General features: G+C 45.6%; 1 pseudogene across 1 annotated transcript in view; it reads right to left on the bottom strand.

Annotated features, from left to right (window-relative positions):
• The window catches only part of LOC146809781 (uncharacterized protein ZSWIM9-like), a 133,858-nt pseudogene that overhangs the window by 22,772 nt on the left and 88,614 nt on the right, over window positions 1-22,472 (bottom strand). Inside the window, exon 7 of the transcript XR_014966485.1 lies at window positions 13,191-13,484. The product of XR_014966485.1 is annotated as an uncharacterized protein ZSWIM9-like (transcript). The remainder of the gene's footprint in view (window positions 1-13,190; window positions 13,485-22,472) is intronic.

Below are 22,472 nucleotides of genomic sequence, written 5' to 3'. Positions count from 1 at the left end.
GCACTGGTTCGGCAGTTAGTTTATTTTGTTATATGTATTGTACTAGTCAGTATACAAGTTTCCAACTTCTTTCTCTGTCTAGAGTAACCTGATTATCAAATTGGTGTGCACCAGTATTGGTGGCCCTGAGGCACCAGTGGTAAATAAGATTGCCACCCACATATACTGCCAGTAATCACAGACTGTCAGAGGATGCTACAAAAAGGCTCAAAGAATCCCTACACATCTGCCCCAATTTAGCAGCTTAATAATAACATTTTCTGTGAAACACAAAAAGTAATTTTAAAGAAGGATCAATTAATCAATACTCAGTGACTGACAAAGGTAAGAATAGTTGTGAGAATGCTAAGTTTTCTTATACTGACTGTATAGATACAAAACCAAAGAACTGACAAATTTAACTAGGGTAGGCAGCTTCAGGTGTCTACTTGAATTTTTGTACGTAATACAGGAAAAATTATGAAACAGAGATGCTATAGGTCAGTTCCCTACAGTATTCTTGTTTGAAGTGTCATTCACTTTTTTTTAAACAGCCCACAATACAATATAGATAGTGGGAGTATTGGTGATCCCCCCCCCAGCCATTTCTCAGATGGAAAGTCATTCACATTTAAGATCAACCCATAGGCTATCCATTCCACAGCTGGGATTATTCCTCTTCAGCATCTCAGCATTAGGTTAAATGAACATGATTTTATAATATAAATGTCCGACAAACTGACACAGTAGTCTAACTGTGGTATGTGTATGAGCAAGTATGGAAAGTCTTGTTTTCACACCCAAGACTGCATTCAAGAACCCACCACCTGGTAAATTTAGACGTATGCCGCTGGCTTAAGAAATCAGACATCAAAAAAGCCTAAGACAACATTAACGGAATAATCTTATCTTAAAGATGTGGCAGCAGGCAGGGACACAATTAGACTAGCTGGGTTTTTGGGGTCCAAGTGCCATCAACATCTAGGTTTGTTACAATTCAGAAATGTCTGGTGCAGAGACACAGCTTGTAAAAGAACAGCGTAAGAGAGGTGTCAATGGTTTGTGCTCTTTCCTTTTCCCCTTTTGATGCATTAATATTGAGGGATTGCCTTGATAGCAAGGCCCTTCTATAGAGCAATAAGCGGATCATATGTGTGACTTGCAGCTGGCCCTTGTTCAGCCCGCACCACCAAGCATTATGGGATTTATAGTTTCACTTTTCCTATAAGCAGTATGGCCTGGTAAGGATTACATTTACTGCTGGCTGCTAGTCATGAATGGTGGCAGTGTTCTGCATATTGTGAGTCATTCTCCATGTGTGCTGCATCGCGGCAGAACACAGGAAGTATCTAATTTTTTGACCTCAGTCATACTGGGACCAACTTGCCCTATATGGACAGTTTTTGACCATCCATCTTCAGACAACTAAGGTTGCCAATAATGGCAAAATTAGGGTTTCTGGTTTTCACTTAAAATTGATTACAACCGATAAAACCCTAATGAAGTGAATACTGGCATCTAAGTAGAAATTGGAATTTGGGAAGTCTTGCTGTACTTTTGGTGCTTTGGGGTGCTGTGCTATCAAAACAGTATAAGTGCAATCTCAAGTCTTAAGCATTTTTTGTAATGGATGTGGATGCTTACTCAGTGCTATGCTAGCTGCCACTGGAAAGCCACCAAATATGTCCCTGAGATCATCCACTATGTCCCCGTTTTCCCCAGAGCCCACCTCCAACTCCCACTGCCTGCCATTTTAGGAGCACACAATGAAGTCACTATAACCATGCATGCAGGACAACGGCTAAACACATTACAAAAATGAAATGGCTGGTGCAACTCTCCTATACGCCTCGCAGAAGCACAGCGGTCCAGTGTAGGAAAGGCGCGTGGTCACTCTGAATTTTTTGCTATTTTTTTTTGACCATATATTTGGTTCTTTGTTCTTTACCCATGCTTACCGGGGGCCATGCTATATATACGGCGCATTTTCCCTGTTTACGCCACAGCGCACCTTTCCAGAGGTGCACCGGGCAAACTGGGAAGGTGCCCCTATTATGCAGAATGCGCTGCCACTAGGGCAGCAGCGAACTATCAAGTGAAATATGGAACGGCTGCTTCAAAATCACTCTGTATTTTACACTGCTGGCAGCATGCCGCCTGGACTTTCAAGAGGGGAGTGATAAACCGTTGCAGGCGGGTACAGCAGGGGCAAAGGTGGTCCATGGGACTCCCTTTACCCCCTCCAGAGTGTGTGCCTCCTAAAGGCACATTTGTCTCTCCATCCAAAGTCAGTATTACGGTGCCAATCAATCAATCAGGCGTTTGTGAAGCGGGACTACTCACCCGTAAGGGTCTCAAGGTGCTGGGGGGCGGGGGGGGCGGCTCCAGTCCATCAAGGAGGGGGGTCTGTCAAAAAGTCAGGTATTGAGGTTTCTTGCGAAGATGGGGAGCGATGTGGTCTGTCTGAGGTGGAGCGGCAGGGCGTTCCAGGCTCGGGCTGCGAGGAAGGAGAACGAGCAGCCTCCCGATCTGGTCTTTCTGGTGCAGGGGACCACAGCGTAGGAGAGCTGGGCAGATCGTAGGGTCCTCTGGGGGGCGTGGAATTTGAGTCGGCTGTTCAGGTATGCTGGTCTGGTGTAGTGGAGGGCCTTGTGGGCGTGGGTGATGCAGACGCAAAATGATTCCCTCTTTTAAATGGGGCCACAACCCCATACAAATGAGGGAAACGCCCTTTCATGATAATGCCAGTGCTATATGTGTGCCTTTACCATCATTATTACAGAATGTGGCCCCTTCTTTAATACCACTGTGCCTCAGGGACACACAAAGCGGGCGCACATGCACGTTGCGCCCCCAGTGCACAATGTATAATACCACCCTGGTGGTTCATTATCAAAGAGGCACAGGCACTTTCCATTCACTTCCATGAAGTGTGTCTCACAACAAAAAAAATATCCAATGGGGCAAAGAAGCAGTTTCTGTTTTACGGAAGTGAATGATGCACATTTTAGTTGGTAGAACTGTGAAAAACGACAGTCCCCACATTGAGAGCTTTTGCCAGTGCCGTCAGAGAATTCAGTGCTTAATTGGTAAACAAATAAATAAGTCTGCCCTTCTTACACATAGGGTGCACTTTTCCTTTTTGCACCACGGCACACCTTTAAACAGTCACGCTGTGCACAGTGAAAGTGCGCTTTTATACAGAAAATGTGCTGCCCTCAGGACAGCCGCAATCTCGTGCTGCCTTGGGAACAGCATATTCAACTAAATATGGATCAGCTGCTCCGTCTTTGACTGTGCAGGTGGCAACCCGTCTCCACTTTGAGGAAAGATTAGAAATCCAGTTGTAGGCGGGTGCAGTGAGTGACTGCACCAGCCTGCAAGGGGATGCATGGGACTTTCTCCTGCCATCAGGGGGCGCACCAACAGTGTGCCACCTTTTTGTGGCACACTTTCAGTGCACCTCCTAACAGCTTTGTTGCATTTGCGCCCATGTTAACAGGGTGCAAAGGCAAAGAGATTCTTTAATTTGCATGGGGCCCCATGCGAATGAGGGAATGTACTCTTGAGAAGTGCTGACGTTACTTGTGCGCCAGCTCTATCAGCATTAGAGAAGGGGCCGCACAAGCGTCTGTGGCCCCTTCTGTAATACCAAACTGCCCAGAGGAAACAAAAAACTGGGGCATTTTTTGTAGAGTGCTTGAACTCCCCCTTTAAACATGTACGTATTAGCGTATTCCAAACTAGTATAGTTAACCTGCCTATAAGTCACAAGCAGATGGTACAAAATTGACCAGGGCCTGGAAATGAAATGCCACTAATTGATTGCAGCACCTATTGCACCATTCCACTACAGTGGCAGTACAAACATGGCTTCAGGCCTACCACTGTTACCTTACTGCAGCAGTGTAAAAAACACAATATGACCTGTCAAAATAAACACTTTTCACAGGCAAAAACCTCCTATTTAAATATTCATAAGTCACTCCTACATATGGTGTGTAGCCCACAAGGAAGAGTGCACTGTATTTAAAAGTAGGACAATAAGAAATCTAGTGTTAACCTGCCCTTACAGGAGCTAGCACCGAAAAGCTACTTTCCTCTGTGGCAGTCAAGCAGTCCTATGTAGAAAACCAGAGCTGGCGAGGAAACTGTACATCCGATTTAGGCACGGGATTCTCCGGCTGCAAGTTTTTTTCCAATAAATGGGCAGGTACATTCTCCTTAGGCTGACCGGCCTGTAACTATGTAGAGGAGTCAGAGCTACACATATTTTTTTTCTGTCCTAGCTACAGTAATTCCAGACGTCATTGGTTGATCCGGGGACCAATCACTGTGTAGAGGTGTTTAGGTTGCTGAATACTCTATCCCCAATTGTATTAGCGGTGCCACGCTTCCTACTCTCCTCTATGTCACGTTTGAAAAACAACGTCTAGGACTAAGTTGTTATCTTTTTAGTCAGGCATGTTCTCTTTTAACCAATTCATTTTTTTGTGTTTTATTAATATAAAATTTACTAAGATCTGTTTCTGCCCAATAGCTGTATATTTTAGTAATATGGCACTTTGTATGTGTTGTTACATATTTTGCTAACCTACTGGGGTGTGGGTTATCTGCAGAGTACCGATTAAAATACTAGTAATGAGTGTCAGGAATGGGACCACGTAGAACAATAATGAAATAACTTTTTTGTATTCTTTTTTATTGAGTCTCACTTTTACAAAGCTTGTCAGTCAGTACATTATATGCATTGCAACTGTTACAATTTGATACAGCATCACAATCTGAGTTTTAACCCATTGTGTAACTTGGGGAAGTGACGGATCTGGGTGCCACAATAGCAAGGCGCTCCTCCACTACAGCGGAGTGTGAGCATGGCAATTGTGGGGCTTATGTCCAAGGCTTATGACAGAAATAACTTGAGTTACTATGCCGTAAGATATGTGCCTTCAGATTGGTAACAGTGGGGAGAAGGGGAAGTTATGCAGCAGCACAAGCACAGGTGACTAGTGTGTTGGCGAGAGGGTGGTGGTGGTAGAGGACACAAGGGGGGGTTAGAAGGAACTATTTTTAATAGGTTATTAAAAATCCAATGCAACAGTAAAATCGTATATTTGGTAAATATTAAGGAAAATTAACCTTTGGAAAACTGGAAAGTGTCCCTGCCCGAAGTTCTTGGAGGCTAATTTGCATTTGCTCTTCACCTTCTCCCAGCCAGTGAACTGGTGTGAAATGCATCCGAGGGGCAAACAATGAATGGACAGAGATGACCCCCTCTAAACTCCAGAGAATATGAAGGGTGGGGCTATGAGCATCCTTTCTGCCACTACAGACACAAATCCTGTGTGACAGACTAGCTGGGGTCACACGTAAAACTTGGGGGGAACACTTGAAAAGGAGAGAGAACAGCATACCAAGACAATTCGTGGAGATCCACTGTCTGGATCCTGAAGGGCTCAGCTTTTGATATACTAGATTTCTGTCTTTGGGATTACTGTGGGAACAGCATCTGCCTGATAGTGGATTTTTGTCACTGTGTTGTCATTTTATTAAACTTTACCCAATTTTCCTAATTTGATTCGGGATTTTTATTGTTTGTATTTTAACTTTATTACTGTACTGGTGATACTTACATACTTTGCACATTGCCCTAAGTTAAGCTTATCATAGATATCAGGGGGTTGGGCACAGGTTAATTTTGGGACTTTGAGGATGCACCAGCACAAGGGTTGTGAGTAATCTTTGAGGAAGCTAGTGACCCACCCAAACAATAATTTAATTTCTTACACCCCAATCCTGCTTTCAGATAAACAAAGACCCACATGCCAGGTAGAAAGAAATGCGTAGCAGTCCTCAAAACGGGTTTAAAAAAAGAAGAAAAAAAAAGAAAAACCCACTAGTCTGTAATAGCAGCTCAACAATTTATACATTTAGCTGTTCACCTCGATCATCGCACTAGTTAACTTCATTTGCAGAGTGACATACACAGTCAATTGACAAAAGGTCTGCAGTAGGTCATGAAATGTCTTAACTGCCCAAAGTTATTTTTCTATACAGTACAGTCTGCTGCCATCAAAGGTCATATAGCCAACAGTACACCCTCAATGGGATTCTACCCTATCAACAGGCTGAGCAGAAAAATACCTATAACAGGCAGTAGTGATAGGTTTATTAGTATATTCCTTTCTTGGTATCTTAAGAAGAAGAAAACAGGACAGCATAACACTACCGAGTAATAACGGAGCATGAAATAGCCCACAATATAGGTCTCAAGTGCTATGCAGAAAATCCCTTTCAGCCTATTATCAACATATGAATAAAGAAAAGAACAGCAGAATGGTACATTAAATGCCACCTTACGTTTTTTAGCTGCCGAAATCAAATATTAATGAGGCGTAATTATATCTCAAGCCATGCACATCTATGATGTTTGGTCGGACTCGCTTGCTGGGAAGAGCAGTCTGAGTGCTTTAAAAAAATAAGCAATGAGAAATAATGAAATGTTACCTGAAAGGGCAAATTAAAGAGATGGGTAGAAGAAAAGGAAAGGAAGGAAAAAATGACAAAAGGAATGAACGAGGGAAGGACAAACATTATGAAGAATTCTTGATAAGCACAGGAAAAACACCAGCCCGGATAACGCTTTACTGCACACACAAAAAAACGTAAACACTGTAACTTCCAATACCTACAAGTTCTGAAAACACTGGGGAAAAAAACCTGAATTTACAACAAACACAAAGGGGCCAATTTCGATTTTAGTTGGAAAGTCTTCCGACCGAATCCGTTTCGGAATCGTTTCCGACCGAATTGGGTACTGCAAGTCTGACCGGCCGATAACGATGCTTCCCAACATAGTTAGGTCGACTCGCATTTACTCCAACGAGAACACAGGCTTCCATTGAAACAAGCATTTGCAATGCATCGGTCTCGCCTTTGGGACCTTATATGTATTTAGCTATGCAGTACATTAGCTTGGGTGCTGAAACATCTACTGTTCTTTAGCATGGGGGGAAAGTAAGCACCAAACTGCATGACACACCAGGTATGGGAACACATGGAGATAAATATTGCCTTTTAGCGGGAAATGATATAGTCCAAAGCTCTGCTCTTAATATAAAATCAGGGCCTTCAGTGATCATATTACTGAAAATACTAGATTTAAAAAAAATATTGTCAACGGGTGCTCGTGAAAGACAATTTCTATGGACTGGAATATAGTGAACAGCACAGATAAGCTTATCACCAACCGCGCACTGGTAGGACTCTCGGACCAAGGCTTTCTCTCACGGCAGGCCTGCCTGCTGCACCCAGAGCACTCACAGCATAGATATGCCTACCAGCAACTGAGCTGTCACAAACCACACACTTCTAGCAAGGCTCTCGCTCATGGCGAGACAGGGCCTGCACCCAGAAAACGGTCACAGGAAGGTCTACCAGCAAGACAGGGCCTGCACACAGAAGACAGACACATGAAGCTCTCATTGCGAGACTGGCCTGCCCACACTCAGAACACGGTTTCAACACAAGAAGGTCTACCAGCAACAGAGCCCTGTCACAAACCACACATAACTAGCCCAAGATCTCTGGGGTGTGCACACTAGAACCATTGTTGTCTTACGTGCCTCTGCCAGGTGTGTACTGTGTGCATTGAGGACTCCGTGCATGCGTGCACATGAGTGACATGCTAACGAGAAGCACTGGTGTCCTCTTGATGGATGCAACACGTATCCATGGGGAGCAGAATGATGCAGTGTGGGGGTGGACAAGCGCTCTTCCTTGGGGCCACACTCACCTACATGCCCAATTATTCATGCGGGTGACTCCCGATGTTTAAGTCAAAAATTGCTTTCTTTTAACAGTCTCCAGCCTCAAGGGACAATAAAGTTCTTCTATTTAGGTTTCCAAAATCTCCCTCTTTGTAGTATCTAAACATTGCCATGAATGCCCAGCTAAAGCACTGCCCGCAGGTGAGCAAATGCAGGTGTGAACCGAGGTCACACATAGAAGACACTCTCTCACCTGGAGTGCAGTATGCCTGCATGGAGGATTACACTCGCCTGAAATGTTGCTGCTTTGAAATGTGCACTGGAGCCCCAATCGCCTGAAATGCTTCTGCAGTTATGTGCAGTGCGAGAGTATCCTGCAGTCACGCCACTCTTTGCTATAGTGCTGGGGTCGGGAGAGTCACACTCACCTGTAGTGCTCCTGCCACGCAGGATTTGGATAAATAAATAAATTAGTGAATTCGGTTACTTGCAGTACAAGCATGCACTGCAGGTCAGTCACTCCACTGAATTGTCCCTGCTGCTATGGTGGTGGGGTGGGGATGAAACTGTGCGCACAGCAGGTTGCCCAGTGAACTATCACGGCGGCTGTGGCGATGGCAGTGGCGTTGGGGTGAGTCACTCACCTGAAGTGCTCCTGCCCGCAGTGTTTCACATCTGCAGCTTGACACGCACGCCGGGCGCCAGCATCTTTACATTGAACTCCACGCCCAGAGTGCACACCGCCTGCTCCAGGAAGGATTTCTCGGTATACCGCTGCACCAGCGACGTCTTCTCAGCCGTGGCGTCCCCTAGGAGGAGCGCTTGGAACTGGTAGTGCCAGTCCATGCTGGCCATGGTGCAGTGGTGGTGGTCCATGCCGTGCAGAGCTGCGCGGGTTTTGTGTACTCCCATTCACAGCCTGCATGTGGGGAACTCCAGGGGGCTCAAAACAACTCTATGAAACCCTGCCCTCCCCCACACTTCTAGATCTGCCCCCTCATCCACCCACTCACCCTAATCCCTATGTCTTTCCTCTCCACCCCCAGCTCTCCGCTGTTCGGCCACTTCCCCTACCCTTTCACCACCCTCTCTTCTTCGGACCTACGGCTACGTTATATATTAAGCAATGCTCACACTACAACTTTATCTACTATAGCCTCGCAAACCAAAGTCGAGAATCACGAGACGCCAAACTCTGAAGTTTGTTTTTATATAGCGCGTACTTTGCCCGAGGACAGTACATAGCTGCCAAGGTTTCAGATTGTATGTGTGACATTTTCATAATGTCAGTGTAATTATGAGTGACATTTGAACGACAATGAGCGACACTTTCTTGCAAGCAAAATAAAGCAATGAAGAGGGAAACAAAAATATCATAATGTACACCCATTTGAGCGATATGAAAAAGAAGATTTTAAAATTGCAGCATAGCACCAGAAATTGAAGGGCACTAATCTAGTGAGGGAGTCCTTGTAACCTGATCGCACAGTTGACCTGGGTGCACAGCTTTCGTGCTTGAGAGATGGTTGTTTTATTCAGCGCTATAAATCAGGCAATTTGCATGCAGCGCTAGTCGACAAGCATGCCCCCCATGGACACACACACACACGTTACACTGTAATAATGAGCGTTAAAGCGTTACTTACTGCTCAAGCAGAGACAGACTGCTTGACTGCGCAGTTCCAGAGTACAGGGGTACGGAAGGCAGCTCAGAATGAAGGTAATGTTATAGCAGCCAAGTGTAACTAGGTACCGGGCAGGCACGGGACGTGAGAAAGCCGTCCATGCTGAAATAAGTAAAAGGCGTGCAGCGGGTAAACAGCATGTGATTTAAAGTGCTTGTGCTGTAACTCCTGCTCATGCTTGTTCCGGCGGCGACACTCAAGTGGGAAGGTTGACCAGGCACACGATGCTAATTCAGCTAAACTAAAACCCCTTGGCAATGTGTGTTATTGTAAAACTCAGTGTTTCAGGCACGGGGCGTATGGATACCGTTTGTGCTTAAGTGCGCGCATGCAGCAAGTCACTGAGACTCCATAGGAAAACGTTATCTTTTTTTCGGGTGGTATTTCTTCCTTTGTGGTGTTCTGTGTGCTTCCTGACCAATATATGACCGCGAGCTCGGGATCTCGGAGGGTCCGGAAGTGGAATGTTCTTTTGCGCCTCGTTGGAGGTAGGAAGCGCTATACAAATGTAAATAAATCACAAAGCGGTGTGAAACACTCCTCCCGCTGCTGTCGGCAGTATAACAAGGGAGGCTCCCTTTACATACATAGCCTCTGGGCGCTGGACACTTGCCCTCTACTACACTCCTCCACTCCTCCTCACAGCATAACAGCTATTGTACAAAGCCCAACATAACACCAGGGCTCTCCGTGGTGTCCTGCTGGGTGGGGCCGCACCTGTCACAGCTTTCCCTTGTCCTGGCTGCTTTCTCTCTGTTTTTGTAGGGGTAACGAGTTGGGGCCGCGGTCAGGTTCCACAAGGCTCCCGCAGGAGCACGATCGCAGTAAAGGAACAAGCAGCCCCTGCATTGGGGACCTCTTCTGGTCTCAGGCGTGATTGGCTGCAGCACAGAGCAAAGTATCCTGTTTAAACTGAGCCCCTGAACTCGCCGTATGGCCTTAGACGGGGCACAGGTGGCACGGCTCCACTCACTGAGCCCCGCCCACCAGATAGGCACTCGTTCCTCTGCAACTTCCTGCTCGGGCCTCCCGATGGCCCGCAAAGCAGAACAGGTGCGGTCTCTGCCAGGACAAAAACTGGGGGGATAGGCCCAAAGGACCGGGGCCAGGTAGGGCCGTGCTAAATTGAAGACACAAAAAAGGGGACACTGGCTCCGTTTAACCTTATGCCCCTATTACTGTTGAGCAACAAGCAGACCACTATCTTATCTGTTTGAATGGAATATTTATTAGACCATTCCTTTCTTTGCAATTGTTCTTATTATATTTACCAAAACGTTTTTAGTTGCATGAGAAGTGAAAAGACACATTTTTCAAATTAACATACAAAACATAAAAATACGTGTCACGATTCACAATAAACAGCGCATGAAATACTTATATACAAACACATTTATGTATAACAACGCTGAACGTTTGCATCATAGCATCAGAAACTAGAAACATCTTATCGCTATCTAGGGGAAAAGACGGGACGAAAATAGTCTGTGTAAAGGGACCGATAGCCATGGAAGGACACAAATGAAGACATGGCCATCATGGGGAGGGACTAACAAGCTAAAAACCAATCAGAATGCAGCATTTAGGACGTAAGCCAATCCAAAAGATGGGCGGAGAGTGGGCGGAGCTTAAAACGAAGCTTCCCCACTACAGTATATACTGCATGTCTCAACGAGACAGCGCAAGCGCTGCCTAGGAGAGACCTACAAAAGGGGTGGTTTGGGAAAATCTTGCACCCTGCTGAGGGCACCTCATGGTGCCAGGCACACTGTGCATGGTTGCAAAGAGAGGTCCCTTGGGTACCCACACGGGCCCCATTCTGAAGGCTCTGGGTGAAGGGGGGGCTTGCTACGGGCCCCCAAAGTTGGATTTCGACAGCCAATCTGTGTCAGAACAACAGATTCGTAAAGGCTGTCCGAATCTGACATTGTAATCGCTCCGTCGGAAATGCGGTCCATTGACCTGTACGAGTCTGCTCCAAACAACTCGGTTCCTTCGAATGCCATACGGAACCGACTCAGAAAATCCGAATGCTTTCTGAACATCGTAATCGGTCGTCTGAAAGCTTTCCGAGTCGGTCGGAAAGATGGGCTCCGAATCGGATTCGGCAGACCAGATTCAGAGCCTTTCCGAATGACATTGTAATCAACCTCAAAGTGTACATTAGGGAAGCCTAGGCATAATTGAAGAGTAGTCCTGCTAAATCAGAGAAACTGAGAATCAATTTCTGGTTGGAACCCTGTTCACCACTCAAGGAGAAATCAAACATATGTCTGATACGTGATTTTTTTTCAATGGTGTGAAGAACACCTAGTGCAGTGCTGTCACAAATAAAAATCCAGTACGCTAGAATTGGGTAATAGTATTTCAAGACATTGTAATCTCATGGAGTGAAGTTACAAATCTATATAGTCTAATGCAGTGGTCTTCGAACTTTATAATGCTGCGCCATGCACCCCTCCATGTACAAAAAATAAAAACACACATCACACCCCTTCTTCCAGAATATTTTACAATTACTCTGCTAAATTGGTTCAGTTTAAATATGTTTAAACATATTTGAACATTGCAGTTAAGTTCTGCTATCCCTTTTAAAAATGCATTCAAATAAATAATTGCTAAACATACTAGTCTTGTCAGCCAGGCTTTACTAAAGTGTTAAAGTATCCACACTGCGATTATTTTAAAAAAAGAAAAAGGGGGGAGGGTGTTTTGAGGAAAATGTTGAGCTCCTTCTCCTTGGACACTCCCAGCCAGGATATAAATGACAATAGATGTTAGTGATGGCTCATTACAGAGTGGCTTAGTGCAGCTCATTTTCTTTTACTTATAACAAAACAATGTTATCAGCATGATATTTTTCTTGGCCAGAGCCTGGTGCCCCCTTTCACACAACCTTTAAAATCAACTAAGGTCCCCCTCCTGGGGGTCCACCTCCTAGTTTGAAGACCTTTGGCCTAATGTGAAAGGCATATGAAATGATTGGAACTGCTTCTCCTAATTATGGCCTAGAGACATGTTTCTCGCTTTGACAGCCACACAAGGCTTTGAGGTCTCATCCCATGTTCATCGGACAGAGCAGCATCACATTTGCCTTGATGCTCGTCCAGATTATCAGGGAGGAGTTTAAGAATAAAAAGCAGGACGCTGAAAAACATCAGGCAAGTACTACGTAAAGGCCCCAATTTGGATGCAGAGTGGTCCTCACTCCATGCTGCACTGCCGCCTGATTTCTAAGGCCCGACTGCTACACTAGTAACAACTAATACACATGCACAGCCATTTCTCCTGAATGCACTAAACAATTCTCTGCAACTAAGGCAGTGCCAACGATTCACAATAACAATGTCGGAGTTTGCCTTCACTTCTTAATGCGCTTCATTGTTTAGTCACAACCACTTATGACTTATTAACATTAGTGAACATAATACCAAGTAATTTAGCACACTGTTAAGCGAGCATCAGTAGAACACCACATGCTATTACTTTCAACAGTTTTGTATGGCTTACTGTTTCACTACCCATAATTGGTCTATGCAAATGAAAGTAAAATCTGGTTACCATGCAACTCAATGTAGAGCCTTTACAAGAAAGAATACATTCATGTAAAATAATTCAAAAATGGAGTTTGCCAATGCGGTTATATGCAGGGGTTTATACCAGTCTCAAATGTTAGAGCCTGGTGCTTCAGCGGTGGCTAGCCATCTGCCACGATTAAAAAAAATAAAAGACCAGCAACTGTTGCTGCAGTACTCACTTCTGGTTGCGACGAACAATGCTCTGTCCCACGTAGGTGCCACTGTGCTTACAAACCAGGCGCACGTATCGGTAGCGCAAAGTCTTGGAGATGTTAGTAATGTATGGCAAGGCGACCTGGCGCAATGAGGTAAGAGCCTTTAGGCTGGCGATGATGAAAAGAACCTTATGCTTCTCAGACCAGTCATCAAAGAAAGTGCTAAATTGGTGCCAGCTATAGAACTCCTGCCCAAGGCCCATCTCCTCCATCCTCATATACTTGCAGTCGGTGCCTCGAAGGTGAGCAAGGGTCACACTGCAGGAAAGGTAAGAACAACCAACACCATCATCAGTATTACTGAAGACCTTAGAAACAAAACTACATCAGTCTTGTGAAGAGAAGATGTCATGAATTTACACAAAATAGTCAACTACCACTTGCTCCAATGGTACCTAAAAACAAAACCATTTATATCAAAAACACAAATAATGATAGAAGCACAGGGCAACTCCAAAAACAGACGGCACTATAGATAAACATAGACACTCGCTCCACACAAAGCACACACTTGCAACATACACACTACACTGATGCACATGGACTTTAACTCTATCACAATAACACTTTTATTAGTATCACATTTATAGAAGAAATCACCTTAAAAGAAAGTAAATTGATATGCTTGATATTATATAGTTTCTCGCTTTTCAGTCCAGAAGAGCCCGGCACATAGAAGGCAGTACGTTGTGAACAATCTTTATTTTGGCGAAGAAAGTGGTCCCATTATATATAGGTATTTAGAATTTACTCGCACCTCTCCTGAATGAATTACTGACAGCCTCTACGGTTCCCCAGCCAGAGAGGAAGAACGCACTCAAGGCTGCTACAGAATACTTTGAAAATGAGGGAGACAAAAGGGACATACAGTGACAAATTGCCTCTACAAAATCATGAGGGATAGCTCAAAACTTGTGAGAGCAACAAGGTGGGGGGGGAACAGAGAAACCTACCTTTTCCTGAGTTATGAGAGACTGGTGCACAGAAAACGGTATCCCCCCTACACCTTAAGTTGGTGGACTGCACTCGTATGCAGTTCATTATTTGATGAGGTGATCAACATACCTATACTATTAATCAACTTGTAATGGAGTGTTTGTTGGCACGGCCTTGCCATTCATATTGCTGAGAACAGTTACAGTGATCAAATTCAGATGCTCTTCAGGTGCGGCTAGTGAAGTTTGAGAGTGGTGCGAGCATGGGGTGTTGCACGGCATTTTTTGGGAGGCAAATTACCATTTTCTCTGCAAATCTTATTACAAAATTATGTTTTAAATGCACCACAGTTATTGCTCTATTCTACTGCCCATACGATAGCAAGGTTCAATGTTTCTAGGTGTCATTAGGTCCCTAGGACATTCATATCTAAAAACGCATTCACCATAAATAAGGGGACCATCTGTTGCAAAGAATCTGCTAATTTCCCTATATCTTATGACATATGGGAATCATACTAATGTTTACATTTGCAACACTGCACTGAGAAGTGCTTACTGAAGTGAGAGTTTTTAAATATGAACCATTAGTGCACTAAAAATCATGACAGTAGCCATGTAGACCTTGTAGGTGGCCCAGGTTATTATAGAGCAAGTTCTGAGCAACATCAGCAATACCTCCGGATTTCAATTTCTAGCTGATTTGTACTAAGTGAAACTAGAAAACACTGAGAAATCAGGGCTTCCCCACTTAAATTATGCGAACCATATCTCACCAAATCTCTTTTCCTTCATTTTTGCATATGAAAGCATTTTAAATCAAATATGTGAGTTAAGAATGCCAGTTGTTCAAAAACATTAGGGTTGCCTTCAGGTTAAGTTCTCGCAGTCACCATATAAAAACTGCAGAAAAAGGTCAAAACCAAAGCCTTAACACAAGGAAAGACTAATAGGCTCAATTACTGGCTGATTTGTAAAGTGAAACCAGAAAACCATGGATAAATCGGGGCTTCATAACTTAAACTGGATGATCTTAGGCACATTTTATGTCACCACAACTCTTATTATTATTATTAATCGATTCTTGGTATAGCGCATGGCTACCCTTAGGCATCCCAGCGCTGGTTTGCGGCCAATCACATTCCTATTTTACTGCAATTTCTGGAAAGGCCACGTCTTTAGTGGTTTCCTGAAAGACAGGTGGTGAGTTGTGGATCTGAGCTGTAGGGGAAGTGAGTTCCACAGGATGGAGGCATTGTAAGAGAACATGCGTCCCCCTGATCATACCTTATGAATCTTTGGTACGTTGGCTAGAAACAGACTGGCAGATCTCAGATTACGCACAGGACGGTGGAAGGAGAAAAGGGTGGAATTAATTTTTGGGCCTGTTTTCCAGAGGGTCTTATGTGCAATGCAGAGTGATTTAAACATTATTTGTTCTGAGATGGGAAGCCAGTGCAGAGTCCTCATTGCTGGCTTAGCCGATTGTTTTCTGGGGATGTTGTATAATAGTCTAGCTGCGCAGTTCTGTACTACCTGGAGTTTACTAATTACGGAGTTTGGGGTACCCAGGTATAGTGCATTGCAGTAGTCCAGCCGAGGAAGTATCAATGCTTGAACCATCGCTCTGCGTGCAGTATCTGGGAGTAGTGGTAGTATTTTCCTTAGTTGTCTTAGGATGCCAAAGCATGTGGCTGCTACTTGTACCGCTTGATGGTCAAGTTTAAGTGACTTATCCAGCCAGATTCCTAGGCTCTTTATTCTATCCTTGGGTTCGGGAGTTGGTCCCAGGCAGGCTGGCCATTTTAAGTCTAAGGGGCCACTAGCTGTATTGCTGAGGATCATTAGTTCAGTCTTATCCCCGTTGAGCTTCAGGTAAGACTTGTCCATCCAGATGGCCACCTTTGTCAGACAGGCTTCAAGGTCGATTTTGCTACCATCAGGGTGGTTGAGGGCTACCACCAGTTGGGTGTCATCGGCATGTGTTACTATCTGGGTTCCATATGGGAGGACTAGATCAGCTAGGGGTCTCAGGTACACGTTGAACAGGGTGGGGCTCAATGAGGACCCCTGTGGAACCCCACAGGTGAGGGGGATCTGCCTTGCTTTTAGGTGTGTGAATGCCATCTGTACAAAAACCATTAGCTGTGCCTTTGGGTCGAGTTCTGGCAGTTGCCGTTTAAAACTGCAGAAAAAAGCACGACGAAATAACAAAAAGCACACACAATTGCTGAACTAAACTTTTACAGGGACAGATGGAGCCGCAAAATACAAACCACTCACCTCGTGATTCATAGGAATGGGCCTCTGCAGGGCACCATCTGCACTCTGCAGGCTAAAATCCCAGACAACTGCAGTGTGACCCTGCATCACCTTCCTTCCATGTCACCACCGGGTCCAGAGGTCTGCACCTGGCTGCCATACAGTCCATCACTGTTTACAGCCATTCACGTGTGACACACCGATACACCAGAAATAAATATCCCTCACAAAATGCAGCACGGGAAGCAGACACCTCTGTGCAGTGTGTCTTCAAGAATCCTGATGACAAACTGCAGAGTCTGTCTTGACTTCCTGCCTGCAGCCTCTACCCCACCCTTTGCCAACTCGTCACAGGGTAGGACCAACCCCTGTGATGAGCTGGAAATGGGTGGGGTAACCATGCTCTCGACTCCCTGATTGGTGGGAAGCTCTGGCACTACAGAGCTTTAGCCTTAAGTGCCCAGGGCTAACTTCACCCCCACTTCATAAGTGAGTGGAGACTGGTCCTTTGAGCTGTGTGTTTGCCGAGCTGATGAACTCACAGGCCTCTGGGCTGTGAGCTTGTCAACCCGGCAAATAGTTCGCCCAGCTTCACTCAGCATCATTGACTCAAGCTAAGTGTCAGACTGGCAATTTGCAGCGCTTCTGGCCCCAGCAAGGAAAACAAAAATTATGATGTATTTATGTGAGTGCAGCCTGTGATTTTAAAAACTTTAAACAGCAACCTTTGTTTTTTTTGTGGGGAAATGGTGGGAGGAGAAAGCAAAGGGGATAGAGCCCCGACGCCCTGGACGAGAAACCGCCGCAACGTCGCGCTTTAACTTCAATATGCAATACCTCTGTAGATTTAACATGGTAGCAGCGTGCCTTTCTTTTGTGCTGCGGGGCTAGCTCAAAACAACTTTTTCAAAAACGTTTTTAGGTGTCGCCTACGCAGCGCACATGCGCTGCGTAGGCAAAAAGACCTTTACTGATCGCTTCGGCTTTTCAGCCAAAAACATGCACGAGTTCCATTGCCTTCAATGGCAATGCGTGCACGTCTGGCGATTCACTTGCGGGAGCGAGCGTCTGGCGCCATATGTTATCAATTATCGCAGCGCCAGCCGCTCCCTCCCGCAAGTGAATCGCGCAGGCCCCCTCCTCTCTCCCCCACCCTCCCGCCGCACGAGGCACGCGCGCTTGTGCTGGTTTTAAATGTAAAGAGTAAACTATTTTTTACAGACCACTGCATGTATTCCAACGTTTCCTGTTGCCTTCAGTTCCGTTTCTGTTATTCCATGAGACCCCGGCCCCCACCATCTCGCCTGTCAGCCACCATTGTCACCGTTTGGTGGGCTGCTAGATTGTTTGTATTGTTCGGTTTCAAGAATACCAGTTATTCACATGTTCATGATGGTGTGTCTTAACTGTATTCGTTTATTTATGGCTTCTCCAGACCCCACACTTCCCTTGTTCAAGCTTCGTTGATCTCGCTGCTAAAGCACATCTCTTTGGGGCCAAATCAACCTGGACACTGTTAGTATAGAAACGGACAGCCAATGTGGGGGAAAAATGGTATGCAGTTTTATAATTGGTGGAAGCGGGAATATACTTTTTACACATTCCTTACTGCTAGTCTGTGTTACACAGGTTTTTAAATGTACATTTGGAATGCTGTAAGCTTCTTTGCCGTCTCCGTCTCTCTGGAATCGGTGGACTGAAACGGGCCTGTCTGCGCTTGCATGTGTTTAACGTGGCTACGTTGAACTGGAAGAGAAGCTGGCCATAAGCCTGTAACACCATTGCACCCAAGGCAGTGAAAGGCGTGCGATTGGGGGAATGGACGCCCTGTTTGCACGGCAGGACCTCTCTTGCCCATGTTTGAGGGATCTCTTGCATTAGCTGTTCATTGTATCTGCTGTGCTGCCTTCCACTCTCGCATTCCCAAGCTGCACAGCATCCACACTGCTGTGTGGTATAGCAAGGGGGGAGGGACAGGAAAACAGCACAGAGAAAGGAGGCGAGATGAACTGAAAAGAAGCATGGAGGGCACTGGTGCAGGCAGCCAATAGGGCGAAGCCCAGGACTCGGGGAGGGTTCCACAAAAACTGAAAAAATAAGTGCTTTTAAAGCAAGGAGCAATGCCAGCCAGTCAAAGCCATAGTAAAGAGGCAATGCTCCATTGGAAAGACAAACACAAGACTGACAAGCTGGGAAGAAGTAGGCAAATGAGAGTGACAAGGAAAGTCAACCTATTATGAGCAGTGGGAGGCCTAAGCTCCTTTGTATGTTCGGTAAACCACAATATGCCACAGCAACAATCACCGCATGGGCCGTCTAGTAGGCTTGCCCTAATAACAAGCATTGGCATAGCCAATAGGTCTCGCTTTTGGGATCTTATAAGTATTTAGTTATGCAGCACAATATCCTTGGTGCAACAACATCAACTGTTGCATGGGTAAACACTTATAAGGTCCCAAAAGCGAGACCTATTGGCTATGCCAATGCTTGTTTTTCCGGCAGTGGCAAAATACTGCGCTTTCACTTTTACAATGGCGCCTGTGCGCTATTGTCAGCAGTTCGGTGGCTTCTAACGTTTTCCCTACGTGACGGCATTGAAGCTTGTGTTGCCTCGTCACAACTCCAAAACTTTTCCCTTCACCCAAACCTCTCGCCGAAAGCTTGCATCAGGCACTTTTGGGGGTGTAAAGTCACCAAACTGAAAAGTAAAGATCATTGAGAGGATAAAGCGGGCGGCTCGGATTTGTAGCGCAGTGCGCTTGTAATAAAGCGGTGAGGTGTTTTTCAGCTCTTCATTGCCGTGACTTGACCTGTTATTAGCACAGTAGTTCCAGTCTTTCCTCCGATGTGAGCACCTTCCTGTAACAAACTGCCCGGTGCTCTGCAGCAATTTGAACATGTTTATTTATATGAGGCACTCTTCTCTAAAGCCTTGCCAATTTGATTATGTTCACGCACTGGTAGAAAAAACTGTGGGCTCCTCCTATGAAATCATAAATGTCTCTAGTGGGCAGGGCCGTTCTCATAGGTGGCCGTGTTCTTTTCACACCAAACTTGAAAATTACCAATTTAAAGTACAAAGCATGGCTCAATACTAATGGTACAATACTTAGCTTTTCACCTGGAAGCAATGTGGCTGCCACTCAAGACACTGCTTGCTCATTGTGTAGCCACAGATGCGCAGACCAATGTCTACGTTGTTTTATGGTAGATTATGTCTTTTTGCGATAACAACAGATGGCAACCCAGCATCCATTTCACTGGAAGGGGTATGAAGGCGTTGCATCTCTGGTCGTATTTAATTTTGTTTTCGGACTAGTAGCACTTATTTATGTTGTTGTTTTGGTTCATCACTACGACAGGCCTCCCCTCGTTGCCCGGTGGTGACATTTCCTTTGATTCTGTGATTCAATTTTGTGGTCTAATCTTCCTGTGGTTGGTGAAGACAATGCGGGCGCATTATTTGCCTTGCATCTCAGAATGCAATTGCAATCTGAATGCCACATCCCTACATGGCCAAGCATCACAGCAAGGTAATGAATGTTCAACAGGCAGAGGCTAGATCAGGTAATTACCTATGTATCACACGTTACCCGGATCATACAGTGGGCCAAGCCTAGCTGCTTACCAGGAAACTGCATACTACATGGATAACTAAGATGGTGTTGTGAGCCGTGCAACATTCAATAATTTGTCTGACCGCTGGCAGGAGTTGCTATTCCCCCCTCCCTTGAAGCTGTCATAATTCACTAGGCCAGTAAGCACATGTTTTGTGTAGCACACACTTTGAACAGAGTTATTTCTAGCGGCTAGAGATCACAGGGGATTAACACGATGAGCATTATTTAAGAGCAACTTCAGGTAGCAGTTATTATCCCTACATCATCTCATTGTTGCTGCTTACGACACCTTTTGGCCACTGTTAGAAACAGTTTTTCTGGTTGGCTAGGGTATACACCTAAGCCAGGAAGAACCCACCACTCTAGTCAGGGTAAAGGAATTACAAACACAAGATAACCCCTGCTTAAACCCTTGGTAGCTTGTCAGCGAAGTCAGGCTTATCCCAAAGGCAATATGTAAAGTGCTTAAGCAACACACACACCACAAAAGAGACTCCACACAAGGGTATATAAAAATATCCTTTGTATTATAAAAACAATTTAGCCACATAAATCACTGTGCCACTAGGCTATTGTCCTACAAATGCATATAAGACCCATAGACCACAGTTACATGAATCACTTTGCAGTATGTAAAGCACGTTAGACCACAAATCACTTTGCCACTAGGCAATGGTCATTACATCACATATAGTGCACTGAAGTGATTACTCATATGTTGCAGTTCATAACTCACTAAGCCATAAGGCAATTGTCATAGATATAACATAGATCAACAATCCCGTTGTCTCTAGGCACTTCGCATAATCATAACATCATAGGTAGGACGATAATATAAAGACATATATATGGCCCATGTCACAAGAACATCATTACTGTGCACCCTCAACAACACAACAATGATTTGGTATTTGATTTAGACTTCTACTGAGGTCAACAAGTAAATATGGGGATGTCTCTAAGAATAACAGTACCTGTCATTCCGACCATGCAGGACACCACAGTAGGGCGCAAAATGCAGTAGTTAGGATACACATTTGAAACGAGTTACATCAGGGCGAGAGATGTAGGTGAATATCATAATTCACGTGCATTATCCGTGTGCCCCCAAACACGAGGCCACATATACAGGGCATATGGTAACAAAGTTTAGTTTTTTCAAAGTATCCTGAGCAGGGTCGGGGCCTCCGTTGAGGATCACCAGCCCGTCCTGCTCTTTAATGCCCCGGGTGATCCAGCAGCTGCCCGCGATTGCACTGATGGGCAGCTGCAGCAAGACTACACGTCGGAGACCTCTCTCGGTCTCATGTGGTCAACTGGGGAGGGGGGCCGCACCTTGACTTCGTTCTCCCCCCGCCGCATCGAGTTAGCAACAACAATGCCCTCAAGGTTGGGTTCACGACGGGAAGGGCAAACACGCCCTGCCGTCGTCGGTGGGGAAACCTCGCTGGATCTCCCTCAGGCAGAATGGCCCCTAATTGCAGCTGTCTGCGAGTGCTAGGGAGCTGCGACGTGCAGAAGTGACTTGCTCAGTCCAGCTCGGGACTCTTACCGGCGCTGCTCCTCTCTGCAGTGCGAGGCCCGTCTACTTCCTGGCAGTGACGTCAAGAACTCGGGACGGACGCTTTAGTCGCCTGGCCTCGTCCAACACTTGGGTTGCTTGGGCGGGGCTAGGCTCCCTGGCTTGCGACTCCATCGTTCCGAATGGCAACTTGCTGGGGCCGCGTTCAGGCTTCTTCCGGCAATGCACTGCGGCTTCTCCACACGGCCAGAGTCGCCCGATTTGGCTGTTTCCCCGCACAAATGAGCGACATTTTTCCCATTTGTACGGGGGTGAGGGGGGGGGGAACTTCCCTTGGCGAGTTGTGTGAAAATTGGGTGACATTTTCCTTTGTTTGAGTAATATTTGTGGTATCGGGGCGCCCGCATATGCTCTAATCATAGTTTCAAATCAGGGCCATCAATCATTCATAGCGCAGGCACTGCTTAATACAGGCTGCTTCATGTTGCTGGCCTGCCCCCCGAGAGAATGGACCAATGATGTTAGGATGGGCAGGCCTGTCGTCATGTTTTTTGTAAACTTTTGAATCATTGTCCCTTCGAAGTGCTGTGGAGTTCCAGAGAGGAGGAGTCGGGAGTGTCAAAGCAAGGGCTGGTTGGCCTATTCTACAGCCTGCTTCTGTTGAGCGTGAGAATCCTTAGGTTCCCGGCAGGTTTATTAAGGTCAGCAGGGTTGGATTGGGATTCAAAATCTGCCCGGGCACGCTTAAAAAATAGTGGTCCGCATTTGATATTGCCTTTCCTCAAAACATTGCTTCCGCGAAATGTTATAAACAAGCATTGGCATAGCCAATAGGTCTCGCTTTTGGGACCTTATAAGTGTTTAACCATGCAACAGTTGATGTTGTTGCACCAAAGATATTGTGCTG

Source organism: Triturus cristatus, chromosome 7 (assembly GCF_964204655.1).
Source record: "Triturus cristatus chromosome 7, aTriCri1.1, whole genome shotgun sequence".
NCBI lineage: Eukaryota > Metazoa > Chordata > Amphibia > Caudata > Salamandridae > Triturus > Triturus cristatus.
This window is presented reverse-complemented; position numbering and strand designations above follow the sequence as displayed.